The sequence below is a fragment of the Mastomys coucha genome, unplaced genomic scaffold (assembly GCF_008632895.1).
Source record: "Mastomys coucha isolate ucsf_1 unplaced genomic scaffold, UCSF_Mcou_1 pScaffold1, whole genome shotgun sequence".
In the NCBI taxonomy this organism is placed as follows: domain Eukaryota; kingdom Metazoa; phylum Chordata; class Mammalia; order Rodentia; family Muridae; genus Mastomys; species Mastomys coucha.
The window spans coordinates 32,641,441-32,655,002 of NW_022196891.1; the positions used below are offsets into that span (position 1 = coordinate 32,641,441).

The following is a 13,562-nucleotide window of genomic DNA, read 5'->3' on the forward strand; positions in this document are numbered from 1 at the left end:
TATATATATATATATATATATATATATATACTATATCCTCCAAGTCTTTGCCTTCACTGAGTAGAGAATAAGGCAGAGGATTTCCATGTGCTCTCTACTCTTCTTCTAAGCTAAAGCTGCCCTATCTCCACAAGAGATAAATGTACTATATGGCAAGCAACAAGAGGCCCGGGCATGATAAAGGTTCCCTTTTGGAGCCCCTTAACCCCCATAGCATAGAATTGATGATAGGGTCTCTGACATACCAGTGTTACCAAACAATGGTCCTGTCATTTTGGGGTGAATTTCACAGACTTGAAAAGCAGGTAATCCCACGTAACTTGGAGAGTTTAAATTGACTCATGGGTTATCATGGCTCTATGCTATGGCATAAATGCCTTTGCTCAGCTCAATGAGCTGACCAAGGGTGCTCCACATTCTTCTCTCACCCTCGTGGGTCCATTGAGAGGATTTTTAAAAAAAATCATAGTTCTAATTAAAGGCTTAAAAGCACATACCACACACCTTCCCCCCCCCCCACACACACACAAGGGGAGGGCTGGATTCTCATGAGCAGTAGAAAACCATGTATTCCCTGTACAGATGACGTCATGGGCTGGAGCCTGAGCTCATGCTCAAGACTCCGCTCGCCACAGTCTTCTCCCGGGAAGTCTGAGTTAGGAGAGTTGATGGAAACACCGTCATCCCCAGAGCCTCACACCCATCCTTCCTAGGTCATTGTCAGGGATGCTTCTGGGGCTACCACTTCCGGAGAACCATCTACCCTTTCCTGTCTCCCAACTCCACTCCAGGGTAGTGTACCTCCCTGTCTCAGTCCAGCCCAGCATCAAGCCAACCTCAGTGTAATGAATCCCACGTGGCTTCAAAGGAATGAAGCCCTTGGAGACCCCAAGGATACCTTCATACTTGCAAAGCTGCTTTCAGACACAGAGTTACTAAAAAGGCCTTGCCAAGCAAGCTTCACTGATCTCAGGGCTTCAATGGGGGGGGCTTTTCACCCCCAAAAAGGATAGGCAGGGGAAGGGTCTCTGCTCTAGTTTATAGGAGGGGTGAGACCACTGTGGACCGTTTATTAGAGCAGTGTAGACTGTCACAGAAGATCAGAGCTGGACAGGACCTCCTAGGGCATCAACCACTTGAAAAGGACAGTATTTGACCTTCATAGAACTCTTGCTGCATCCTAAACAGTCCTTTGCATCTTTAAACATATTATCTAGGGGCTGGAGAGATAGGCTCAGTGGTTAAGAGTGCTTGCTGCTCTTGAAGAGGATCAGGGTTTGAATCCTAGCACCCACATATGATGGATCACAACTATCTGTAACTCCAACTCTGAGGAGTCTAATGCCCTTTTCCAGCTTCTGTGATCCCCTCCCCCATAAATGTATGGCCACACAACACATATACACATAAATACAAGTTAAAAAAATTAAAAACATATTAACTAATTTAACCCTTCACAACAAATTCTTAAGACAAGAGAGAACCTAGACACAAAGATCACATAGCTGGTGAGCCAAGGGTACACTCTCAAGTAGAATTCTGAGGATCTGATGCAGCTATAGCTCCCTTTATGAGACAAGTACCAGGACCTGGCAGGGAGAAGGGATAAGCAGACACGTGAATCTCCCTGGTTGGGATGAAGTCATTCTGGAAACCTGCTTCCCTCCGTCTCCATCAGGCTGAGGATGTAATTTGTTCTCCCCCGGCTACACAGGGCATGAGCCACCTCTGCTGCTACCATTGCTGATGTTGTATATAGCTCATCATTTTGTGAGACCCTTGCCCATTCCTATAAAATCACAGCACAGTGCAGTGTCCCCAAGTGTATGCGTGACAGTCATTATACTGGTTACTTCATGTAGCCTACATGAAATGGACATATATTACCTCCAATCTGCAGAGAAGGAAGCATTGAGGTTGTGTGATTAAACCACATCCCCACTGTCCCACAGCTAGGAATGTGAACGAGGCAACTGGATCCCTCTACTCTTGCCCCTGGACCAGATATTTAGAACCTTGAAAAGTAGATAAAAAAAAGATAAAGGACTTCCAGTTTGCAGCCTCCGTATCTGGTGGTGAACCCATCATTAAAGAAGTCTCCTAAAATAGACTAGAAATGAAGCTCGGAGTTGAAGAGTTGCCTAGTTGTACAGGGCCCTGGGTTCCATCCCTGGCAAAAACAAAGGGGTTGGCGGCAGGTGGGGGGACTATACCAGGAATTACCACTGGTTGAGAAGGCTCTGGCTTCTCATTTTTAAGCCTTCTTTACAAATGGACAGTGATCATAAATATTTCCATTTAACCAAATGCTATATTTAACTCACAAATACAAAATGCCTTACCATGTAATTGTGCCATTCATGGATTGTGACAGGGTTTATTTGGTGGTTAATGCTTGGTTCCTGCCTGTGGGCTGATACAGGGATACTGGGGACAGGTGGAAGTGATCATCCTCTCCTTTATTCCTGTCACTGGCTTCTCTGAAGCTATGGGACTAACCCACTGAAAATAGTTTTGGGGGCTCTTGGGGAAACACACCCACATCAACACCAGAAGAGGTTCCCCCTGGGCAGGAAGCAGGAGAGCAGGTCTCTGGGGTTCCTAGGAAGTCATCATTCCCCTCTCTATGACCAGACTATCAGCCACGCCCCATTCACCATGACCATGATGCAAGAGGAACAAGTCTATTGGGAAGATGCCCTTGAACCATCTTCCCCTAGAACTGGGATGAGGGTGGAGCCCACTCTGACGTCATGGCAACCATGCAACATGCCCATGACAACATGCCTGTCACTCTGGTACGTCAGCCTCCCCACAAGAGGCTTTGGGTGTGCAAGAGAAGGAGGAGGAGGAGGCTACCCAGAGGCACTGCTGGAGAGGCTTCTGGAATCCTCACCCAGTTCTTAGCTAGATTACACTTGAAGCAACCTCGAAAACTGCTTCATTAGGTAGAGGGACTAGATCCGGATGTGCTTGGGATGTTGAATAAGAAGCACTGAGGCTGAGCCGTGAACAACGCAGCAATGGCTAAGATTAAGGCTTGGGACCTGGGTGGGCAAGATGAAGGAGGAGCTGTTGAAACAACTGGACCATCTGAAGGTGGAACTGTCCCAAGCTTCACGTTGCCAAAGTGATAGGCAGCACTGAGTCCTAGCTCTCCAAGATACGAGTCCTCATTGTCATTAACCAGACTCAAAAGGAAAACCTCAGGAAAGTCTACAAGGGCGAGAAGTACAAGCCCCTGGACCTGCAACCCAAGAAGACTAGAGCCGTGTGCTGCTGCCAGCTCACCAAGCACGAAGAGAAGTCGAAGACCAAAAAGCAGCAGCAGAAGGAGCGGCTGTACCCACTGTGCGAGTATGCAGTCAAGACCTGAGACAACAACGGCAATAAAGTGCAAGACTGACTGGCCAAAAGAAAAAAAAAAGACAAGAAAAGAAGAGAAAGGGAAAGAAGAGAAGCACTGAGGCCATTTGGATGAACTGGGTAAAACACAAGTGAACCCAAGGCAGATAAGAACGGGGGAGCTAGGTGCTGGGCTTGATGGCTCACATAGTTAATCAGAGGCAGGTGGATCTCTGTGAGTTCAAGCCATCCTGGTCTACATAGTCCCAGGATAGCTGGACTATGAACTAGTGAGACATAAAAATAAATGCATAAAACGCATTAAACAAACAGCCAAGACAAAGAGTGGGGGAGTTGGGAACCTTGATCTCTGGAACTGGCCCAGCAGACCAGCCTGACAGACTATTAGAAACAAACTCCACCAGGGCTAAGTTTGCAGAGGAATCTCTCTTCACGCCCCCACCATGAGGATCCAGTGTACAACAAATAAAAGCTTTCTATAGCATTCAAAGCCTTTCTGCCCACTGACCCCCTCCTCACCTGACTTGTTCTCCAACTCAACAAGCTGACCTGTCTCCTGACTTCATTCTCCTTCCTGTCTGAAAGGCTAACTGTCCTTGCCCTGTGATCCTCATATCAAGTGACATTTCCACATGACTGTATCCGTTCACTTGCGTTTCATGTCTCAGGATGGTCCTAGAGGCATGCTCGGTCTCCCTAAGTCCTGGGAGTATCACAAGGGACAGAAAGTACCTTTCTCTCCTTGGACAAGACTCTACCCCAGGGCATCTTCACTAACAGAGCCTTTTCCTAGGCTAGAGCCCCAGTAATAAAGAGAAGCTTTATACTCTTTCCCTGTCCCATCCTGGACAGAGGAGCTCCGTTTATAAAGAAGAGAGTCCTGGTCAACCACTTGTTTAACAGATACCATATAGGAGCCTCAAGCTCTCTTCCTCCAGAGTAGGAAAGAGCTCAATGTTGCATCTATCTTGTGGGCTTCATAAGGAAGGCTATGAGGTGCCCTCTGTACTTCGCTGTGGCATTTGGTATTCATTTAAGAATGGCTGAGGAGCCACAAAGGTGCATAAGCAGAAAAATAAAATACACCATCTTAGAAAAAGCCCTCTAGTAACGTTGCCCTGTCTCCATCTATTGGCTTGACACTCCTGAAGGCAGAGGCAACATCTCCTATAATAGACTGAGGGTGCCAAGGGGAAGGACAAGGACTCCCAACCCCTGTACTTAACCCTGGATACACATTCAAGGAAGGTCTGAAGCTTGTGGACTGATGGAGCTGGTGTGAAAATTGAGGCCTAGAGAGGGCATGTGTTGTCATCGGGAACCTTCACTCCTGCTGACCAGGTGGGACCCAGGATCATGGGAGAGAGATTCCATGACCCAATCCCCTAAGCCCCTCCACCATGGCTTCTCCTTTAGGATCAGCTGGTTTTCCTCTGGCACCAACTTCCCAGATTCCCAGCAGACCAGCCACAGGCAGCTGGTATTAGAGATCAGATTGAAACCCTATCCCTGTCCAGCGGCTTGGCCCTGTAGCTCTGGCTAGTGTTGGGTACCAGAGACACATTAGGCTGAGGACTCAGCAGGGGGCCGGCTAGGAAAGACTGGGTCTCTTATGTTTTGGGGAAGCTATGCCATTGGAAGTTAAGTCCCCTGACTAAGAAATTCAGGCACAGCACCATCCTGCAAGAGCTGGAAGATAGAAGGACCCCTCCATGATAAAAAAGAGAGTCCTCTAATTCCTGTGTGTGATGTCAGAGGCAGATACTTGCTGTCTGAGGAGACACAATTTCACTATCAGATCACCACGGGAAACATCTGTTACTGCTGTGGTTGACTCTCACAGCTATTCTCTGAAACCAAGACAGAACTGAAATGCATTAAACATGCACAGTGTATAACTGTGCAAGGCATTTGGTGTTGGGACCTCTTGTTATCTCCTTCGGTTGTTCTCTTTCCACCATGGGTTAGAGGAAAGATGCTTGCCCAATGTTGTCTCGGCTCTGCCCACTCATTTTCAGATTTTCCAGTGTGGACTTTGATAGTCAATGCAAAGTAACAGAGCTCTTGCCATCCCGATGATTTTACCCATGTAAGAACATTAAACGAGGGCCTGTGCTGATTGGTTCTCTTCTCACCTTAAAGTAAAAGCCCATTCAAGAGGGATTGGGTTCTTGTTCATTGAGTTGAAAATAGTTCTTGGAGAAAAGAGAAACTTGGAGATTTTCTGTTCTAGTTAAGTTTCTGCTGCTTTGATCAAACCTTGACCAAAAAGCAACCTGGAGGAACAAAGGGTTTGTTTGGTTTAACAGTCATCGTCCATTGTGAAGGGAAGCTAGGTCAAGAGCTCAAGGCAGGAACCAGAGGCAGGAACCGAAACAGAGATTGGGGAGGAGTGCTGCTTACTGGCTTGTTCTTCATGCCTTGCTCAGCCTGATTTCTTATACAATCCAGGCCCATCTGCCCAGGGATGGCACCACCCACTGTAGGCTGGCCCTTCAAAATCAATCATTAATGAAAAAATTGCCCCACAGACATACCCACAGGCCAATCCGATGGAGGCAGTTTCTCAGTTGACTTCCTTCTTATGAGATGATTTTGGCTTGTGTTGAGTTAAAACAAAAATAGAAACCCAAACAAAGGCACTAACAAGCACAGTCTCTATGTGACATGCCTGACTCTCACTTGGTGTTAAAGAATAGTTTCTGCGTGGTGACGACTCTGTGATTCTTATGTCAGGAGACATGTAGAGACCTGCCTGTAACTGTGATGTTTAAGGGGAGAAGGTCCCTGTAACGGCTCTGTATAACAAGACTGCCGAGCGTGTGTAGGCTTAAATTTTTCTCAATCCTGCTTTTAATGATGGTTCTTAAATGCTTTAACCTCTCTTCTGACCCACCACCCACCAGAGGTAGTGGAAAACAAAGGTTATTAGGATACTTGTTTAGACATTGTTCTTTGGAGCAAATCCCATCTGCGTTGTCAGGAAACCAGCAGTTCAGTTTGCAAGTCAGCAGCTCAATCCACTCGAAAACTCTTCTTGGATACACCAGCAGTCCAGTTCAGTAGTAGGGATAGCAGCAGCGGTGGCATGAGCCAGCAGGAGCAGGCAGGCCTCTGCCGAATTGGCAGGAGTCAGCAGGAGGATTAAGACCACCAGGGACGCTAGGAGGAGTTCTCTCTTAATGAAGCAAAGATCAGCAAAGACTCAAGCCCAAGAAGCGTTGCCGAGCTAGCTCTACAAGCAAGCCCCTCTCCCAGTCCACTGAGTCCTAGTTACACGCCCTCCAAATATCATGTGTCCTCCACGGGCCTTGCCTCAGCACGTGAGTCTGCCTTAACAAAAACTCCACATGAATCTGTCTGAGCTAGCTAGCATCACTCTCTCAATCGGCCTGAGTTAGAGGAAGCAGCAAGAAGCCGCCAACCCACCACCAGAAGGTTTTTTTGGTGCATTTCTCTCTATGAAGTTACGACACATGGAGCTCAACAGAGCATGTAAGGCAAACCAATACACAGGTGTCGTTAGCAAAGACTCCTTCATCCTGTGTTCTTTCACGTGCTGTGTCTGCTTCGGGAAAACACTCCTTCATGTGTCTGCCCCAGCAAAACACCAACTGACACAACTGACTCTCCAAAGAACCCTTAATTAAGTTTCCACTTTGTGTGTGTGTGTGTATGTGTGTGTGTGTGTGTGTGTGTGTGTGTGTGTCTGTCTGTCTGTCTGTCTGAAAATGGGAATTATAATTACTAGGAAACAATAGGACCCAATGGAACTACACTGTGATTAGAAATTCAGTTTAGAAATGTACTCGGTCAAATCCTCGAGGTGTAGGCCTGAAGGAGAATACAGGATCGATGGAGTAACCCTTTCCTGACTCAGCCCACATAATCCTATAGTCACAAGGCTTCCAAGTGGCTTGCCCAAGCCATCCCTCCTAGCTCCTGAAGAGAGAGCTGATTGGCAGCGGAAGAATAAAAGATAAAGGGGCAAAGCAGAGAGCAGGCTTTCTACTGGTAGTGGTTTGGCAAAACAAGGCGGGGCCAACTACCCTTTCAGAATTTGAGAGGCAAATTAATTAAAGTCCATCAAATATTTAAATATCCCCAACACAAATGCTAGGTGAGCCACCGTGAAGTATGAGTGAGAATGTGGAGTGCGTTTGGGATATAGAAGGCTCTGCAAGATGCAAGCGGGAGGTCTTGCTATTAAAACTCCTGTTTTCTTTCATTCTTAGCATGTGTGCCCTCACTATAACTGATTACCACCCATTTATTCTCAGTCAAGACTGGAAATGGATGTTGGGTTTCTTTTACAGAAGTCAAACCCAACATTCTAGAGAAGGTTTGACCTGTTTTCAGAGTCCAGTGAGCGATGACAAGGTCTGGTAGATCTGAAAGCTATTAAAGGTCAGAAGCTAAGCACCTGACAGAGGGCTCGCAAAATGACTCAGGGGGTAAAGGTGATTGCTGCCAAGCCTAATGACCTGAGTTCAAGTCCCCCAGAACCCACATGATGCAAGAAGAGAAGCAGCTCCTGCCTGCTGCCCTCTGACTTCATACAAGTGCTGAAGCACACCTCCTAAAGTGACAAATAAGTCAGTATGTGTGGTTTTAAGTGCCCTGAGTGGCAGTGTCACATAAGTATGGCTCATTCCTCAGGAGGTGGGTTTCCTGTCCCCATTTTGTTGGTAGGATGAGGGGAAGTGAGGGTACCATGAGCATCAACTAGTGATGCAGGACCACTGGGGGTGGAGCCAAGCACACAGCCTCTACTCTCTGGGCGGGGCCTTGGCCACGTATAAAAACGAGAGAGAGAGAGAGAGAGAGAGAGAGAGAGAGAGAGAGAGAGAGAGAGAGAGAGAGAGAGAGAGAGAGGAGGGGAGGAGAGGGGGAGAGGGAGAGAGGGAGAGAGGGAGAGAGGGAGAGAGGGAGAGAGAGAGAGAGAGAATCTTTCACCATCAGAGAACTACTGTTGGTGCTGGTTGTCAACGGCAGGAAGGCCTTGTTTAGCTCTCTGATACCCTTACTGCGGCACTGTCCAGCTGCCCAGCCTGCATTGGTTGATTTCAGACACACAGTGTGCTCCCCTCTCTTAGGTCCCTTTCTCCCCTTTCCTAAAACACTCCCCCTCCCACCTCCCAGCTTTTAATTCTGGAAAGTACCCAGGGAGTTCCTCAGCTAACTTAGAGTGGATCCTGCTTTGTTAGACGCCTGTTGCCAGGTACTGACAGGAGCCAGCTGAATCTCCTTGGCGGAAAAGGACTTTGGCGCCTAGTGACTGATTGGTGCCCCTGATCACCAGGACTCACTTGGCAGTGTGCCACAAGAACTGAGCACCTGAAGAACTGATGCTCATGGTTGTGTCTCTCCTGGAGTTAATGATTGTGCTTCCCCTCACCCCCCGCCCCCTGCTAGAGGAAGTTCTCCAGGACTCTCAGACCTATTTGCTAGCCTTGTACAGTGTGATCTGACCCACAGGAGTGAGGGATGGTTCGCTGAGCATCGGGGGTTCCCCCAAGGGTTATCTCATCTGCTGCCTTTTCTCTGTCTCCTCATGGTGCATCTACAGATTGCCATATGAAGGTTTTCTTCAGCTTCTATCCTGGTTCTGGGCACCTTCCCTGTAGGAAACAGAGACATCTCAACCCTCGGCAGAGAGAAACAAAACAAACAACAAAACCCCATGCAATTTCAAATGTTTATTTTTTTAATCGGGCCTATCTGTCCACCAATATTCACAGAGATCATGAATGTGCGGCCAAAGTGGGCTACATAGTGAGTTCCAGGTTAGCCTGAGCTTCATAGCAAAGAAAATGGCCTTTATATCCTGGATGGCATGAGAATTTAAACAAAATAATTCTCCATTTCTGGCTAAATTCCTGAGATCAATTTAAACCAACTGTGGCTGAAACAGACCAAGACCACAAGCAAAGTAGAAATTAAGATAGCAGAAAGCTTGTTATGATCCAAGTGCCTTGAACTAGCAACAACATCACTTCTTAACATACACTGTGGATATTCAGGATCCTCCAGAAATTATGAGGGGTTTACAATCTTGTGAACCTGGGTTCAAGACTTATCTCTGATATTTCCCAGTCATATGACTTGAACACATTGATAATGTCCTACTTATGAAGGAGACAATATCAGTGGGAAGGGTGTGGGCATTTGGACCAGACAGACCTCAGGTTTGAATTGCACTTTACATAAACCTGCCAGCTATGAATGGATGAGGAGGACTTAACTGAACAGAGAGGGAGTGAGCGGGTTTCATGGGAGAGGCAAGTGAATGGCAGCCATATTAGACTATAGGGTCTGATTAGAGAAATGACTTTGGCTTGGACCCTGAATGGAAAGCCACTGCAGGGTTTTGGGCAGAAGGATGATGAGACATACCACATTACTAAAGGAGTTTTCTGGCTTCTGGACTAAAGTTTATTGGAAGTAGAGGTAAGTAGAGGGAGGGTAGATCTGTAGCCCACACCGTCTGGAAGAGAGAGAACCAGCATGGGCAGAGGTGGTGAGCAGGCCCAGTGCCTGTGGGGGGCGGGGCATAGGATCTACTGCCATCCAAGCTTACCATTCTATAATGGAGTAATTGTTGGTAGGGGCTGTCTAACCCACTGATGAAGACTTCTCCAGGGCAAGGATCATATGCTTATCATATTCGACCATGAGTTTCCTGCACTGAGTCTAACTCAGAGCCTAGTGAAGGAAGATGTATTCGGGCAGCTTCTTGGCAAGCTGTACATACCAATGGCCTCTTCCCCACCCTCCCCTTCAGCCCAATTGTTCTGACTCTACAGCAGTGCAGGTTAGCTAGAGTCAGCTGGATGGGGATGCAGCCGCTGGACAAAGGCAGCAGAGAGTGTGAGGGAAGTGTAGAGACAGAAGCAGAGGGGAGGGGAGACGAGAGTGACATTGATAGGGGCGTGGTGTATGATGGAGTAGTAAGTCACAAGGTTGAGACCCAAAGATGAGGAAATGGAGCCTCAGCTTTTTCACATGATAACCCATGGCTAGCATTGGTGGAGATGCTCTGCACTGAGATGGGCCACGCGGGCTCACTGGCCCAGCAGGGACAGACTGCCTCAGGAACTCTGAGAGCTGTGCATTTGTGGGCATGTGTTGTTCCATAGGCCCTAAGGGTCCAAGTTCCATGCCAGCTTGCTGTTGGTAGCCTGGTAGTTCTTGGAGAGGGAGGAAATGGCTACGTGAGGGTAGTGATACCAGGGCTGAAGGGTGAGAGCAAGGGTGAAGGATGCTGGAAAGGGTGAGATATGCTGCCGATGTGCGTGTGCTTCCGAGAGAACCAAGAGGAGACTGTGACTGGGGTCGGCAGGAGGAGAAGCAAGGGAGCCACAGAAAGGAGCCAGAAAGTGGAGCTGGTCCCCTGTCTGAAAGACGTGTCATGGATTCTTTCTTTAAAACATGGAGAGCTGGTGGGAGAGGGGTGGGAGTGGGGCGCATGCCCTTCATCCCAGCACTCCGGAGGCAGAGGCAGACAGATCTTCAAAGGCAGAGTTCAAAGGTGTTTTACAGAACGAATTCCAGGACTACACAGAGAAACCCTGTCTTGAAAAACAAACAAACAAAAAAAAAACTCCAACCCAAACCCAAACCCAAACAGCTAGTGATCCTTAGGCATGGTGGTCACTTTAGATCCCTGTCCTGGGCAGGGACTCCAAGGTGCTCATGGTGTCACAGTTGTGGTCACTCATGCCTCAGCTACAGTTTACACTGCTACAGTTGGCTCACTCACTCAAAAAAAACCCCATACTTTGTTCAATATGTGTGGGTATGAGTATGCGCATGTTTGCACACACCCACATGCACACACACACACACACACACACACACACATGAACACACACACATATGAACACACACACCAACTCCTTTGACTTCATGGAGATTTAATCTTAAGAGTATAATAATAATCATAATAATGCTTTAAAGGATAATTGTAAGTCCTCAGAGCCTCCTTCTCATCACTTTTCTTCGGTATCTGAGCTCAAAAGAGAAAAGCCTGGTACTGTTGAGTTTTATTCCAGCTTAATCTATAAGTACCACATTCTAGTCCTTCTGACAGAGGACCCCCTTCCTACCCTTAAGCCATGTGTGAGCCCTGAATTTTTGTTTTTCTATCTGTCTATCTATCTGTCGAGCATCATTTTTCAAAGAAGGCCCATCTGTTAGAAACTGTTTGGTTCAGCTCCCCGTGCCTTGACTCCCTCTTCAGTCCATTTCTAGCCTCCCTAGCATCCTATGAGCACTGGCCAAGCACTGGCTGCACATCTTGACACCCACACACACTCATCCCAATCCCCATGAGAGCTCCAAGGAGAGGATGAATTCTTCTCTCTCTGCTCTCCACCACAGTACCTCAGTCTGGATGCTGCCCAGGAATTACTCGGCCTTGAGGATTGTGCCAGGGGATGTGATCCTTAAGGGCAGAGATCAGAGCAGATTAAGCATATCACATGGTTACCAGATGATAGCACTGAGGCACAGCAAGGGGTGGGCAGGTTAGTAAGCATGGACACCCTGGACTACAGGTGCTGGGGCTAAGCTCACTGCCCCGCAAAGTTGATCTCAGAACTTGAGACAGACCCGCCCTACAGATCTGGCCTGTAGCAACTGCCATTGACCGACTACAGATTTAGCACCTCTTACTGTGTCCATGAATGAGCTGTCTGGGTGCTGAGTTGATTGCTCAGCTCTTCTGCTAGGTATGGCCTGTAAGAAGAGGAGAAAGAAGAAGCCAGAGTCATCAGGGGTTACTTGAGATGTGGGGGAAGGGGGTTCCTCCATGACATGGAGTTGTGAAAACTCTGGGATAAAGGAAACCTGGAAAAATAAAAATCAAGCCACTGTCCCAAGGGCTGATCAAGGAGGCAGAGGTTTGGGGACAGAATGAAAATATTGTATTTGTTTGCCCTCAATTTTAATACCAATAAACATGCGTTGCTTGTAACCAAGGCTTGTAACCAAGGCTGAGGTGCCAGGATGGTTCATTATGGTTGCTCCCAAGAATACATCAAAGGTCATCTCACCAAAGGCTGTAATGCCTAGCAGAAAGCCTGATACTGTACAATGGGGCGCCCTTATGGCCACTTATGGTGGGCCTAAAAGAGGGCTAGTTTGCAAAGAGATGAGAGATAGGCTTGGTGAGAAGTGGTCAGAGCAGACCTCTCCTCTCTTCTACCCATCCCTGTCCTAGGTGGTTACTAAGCAGAGACAAGATGGGGCACCAAGTCCTCAATGTCACCTTCCACCTATGTCCCAGGCTCTACAATAGACATCTCTGCCTCTCCCTCATTCTAGGAGCATTTGATAGGTTTACATGACAGTATCTGGAAAGTTCTTCCTGCCTTGTAGGAGACATTGCTATGTCCCAGGGATGTCACCCGAACTTCTAGAGTACAGCCTTGGCCCATGTCCTCCTCAATGGTGGGAGGTGATGCTGAAGGCTTCCTTTAAGTTGCCAAAGCATGAAGCTCTTAACCCTAACTACAACTGGAGCCATCTGAAGGACACAGTGAGTCCTCACTCACCCCTTTCAGAGAAAACCAGAAACTTTTTCCAATGATAAAAGGGAAAGTTTGGTTCTATGACAAGGAAGGGCCTCTGCTCCTTCATATTTCTCAGAGACATTGTAGGGAGCATAATGGAGACATTGCTATGATGTTTATGGGAACAGTTACTCACACACTGACACCGTTTAATAACCATCTACGGAGCAACTGCCATATGCCATGTAATGTGCTAAGGGTTGGTGTCCTTGTCCCCATGTGGTTTAGGGTCCAATCTGCTCTCATGGAGAGCATTCAGAGGAGACAGTGAAGGCTGGAGAGATGACTCAGAGGTATGACACTGGATGCTCTTCTAGAGGACCCTGGTTCAATTCCCAGCACCCACATGGCAGCTCACAACTGTAACTCCAGTTCTAAGGGATCTGATACCCTCAAACAGACATGCAAGCAAAGCACCAATGCACATAAATAGAAAAAGAAAGAAAGAAAGAAATGAAGAAACAAGGAAGGAAGGAAGAAACAAAGAAGGAAGGAAGGAAGGGAGGGAGGGAGGAAGGAACAAAGAAGGAAGGAAGGAACAAAGAAGGAAGGAAGGAAGGAAGGAAGGAAGGAAGGAAGAAAGGAAGGAAGAAAGGAAGGGAGGAAGAATCATCAAGAGGA

The 13,562-nt window shown here is 47.5% G+C and overlaps 1 pseudogene; it reads left to right on the forward strand.

Moving 5' to 3' along the window:
• The first annotated feature begins 3,023 nt into the window (after positions 1-3,023).
• LOC116069674 lies at positions 3,024-3,376 on the forward strand (annotated as a pseudogene).
• The last annotated feature ends 10,186 nt before the right edge of the window (positions 3,377-13,562 follow it).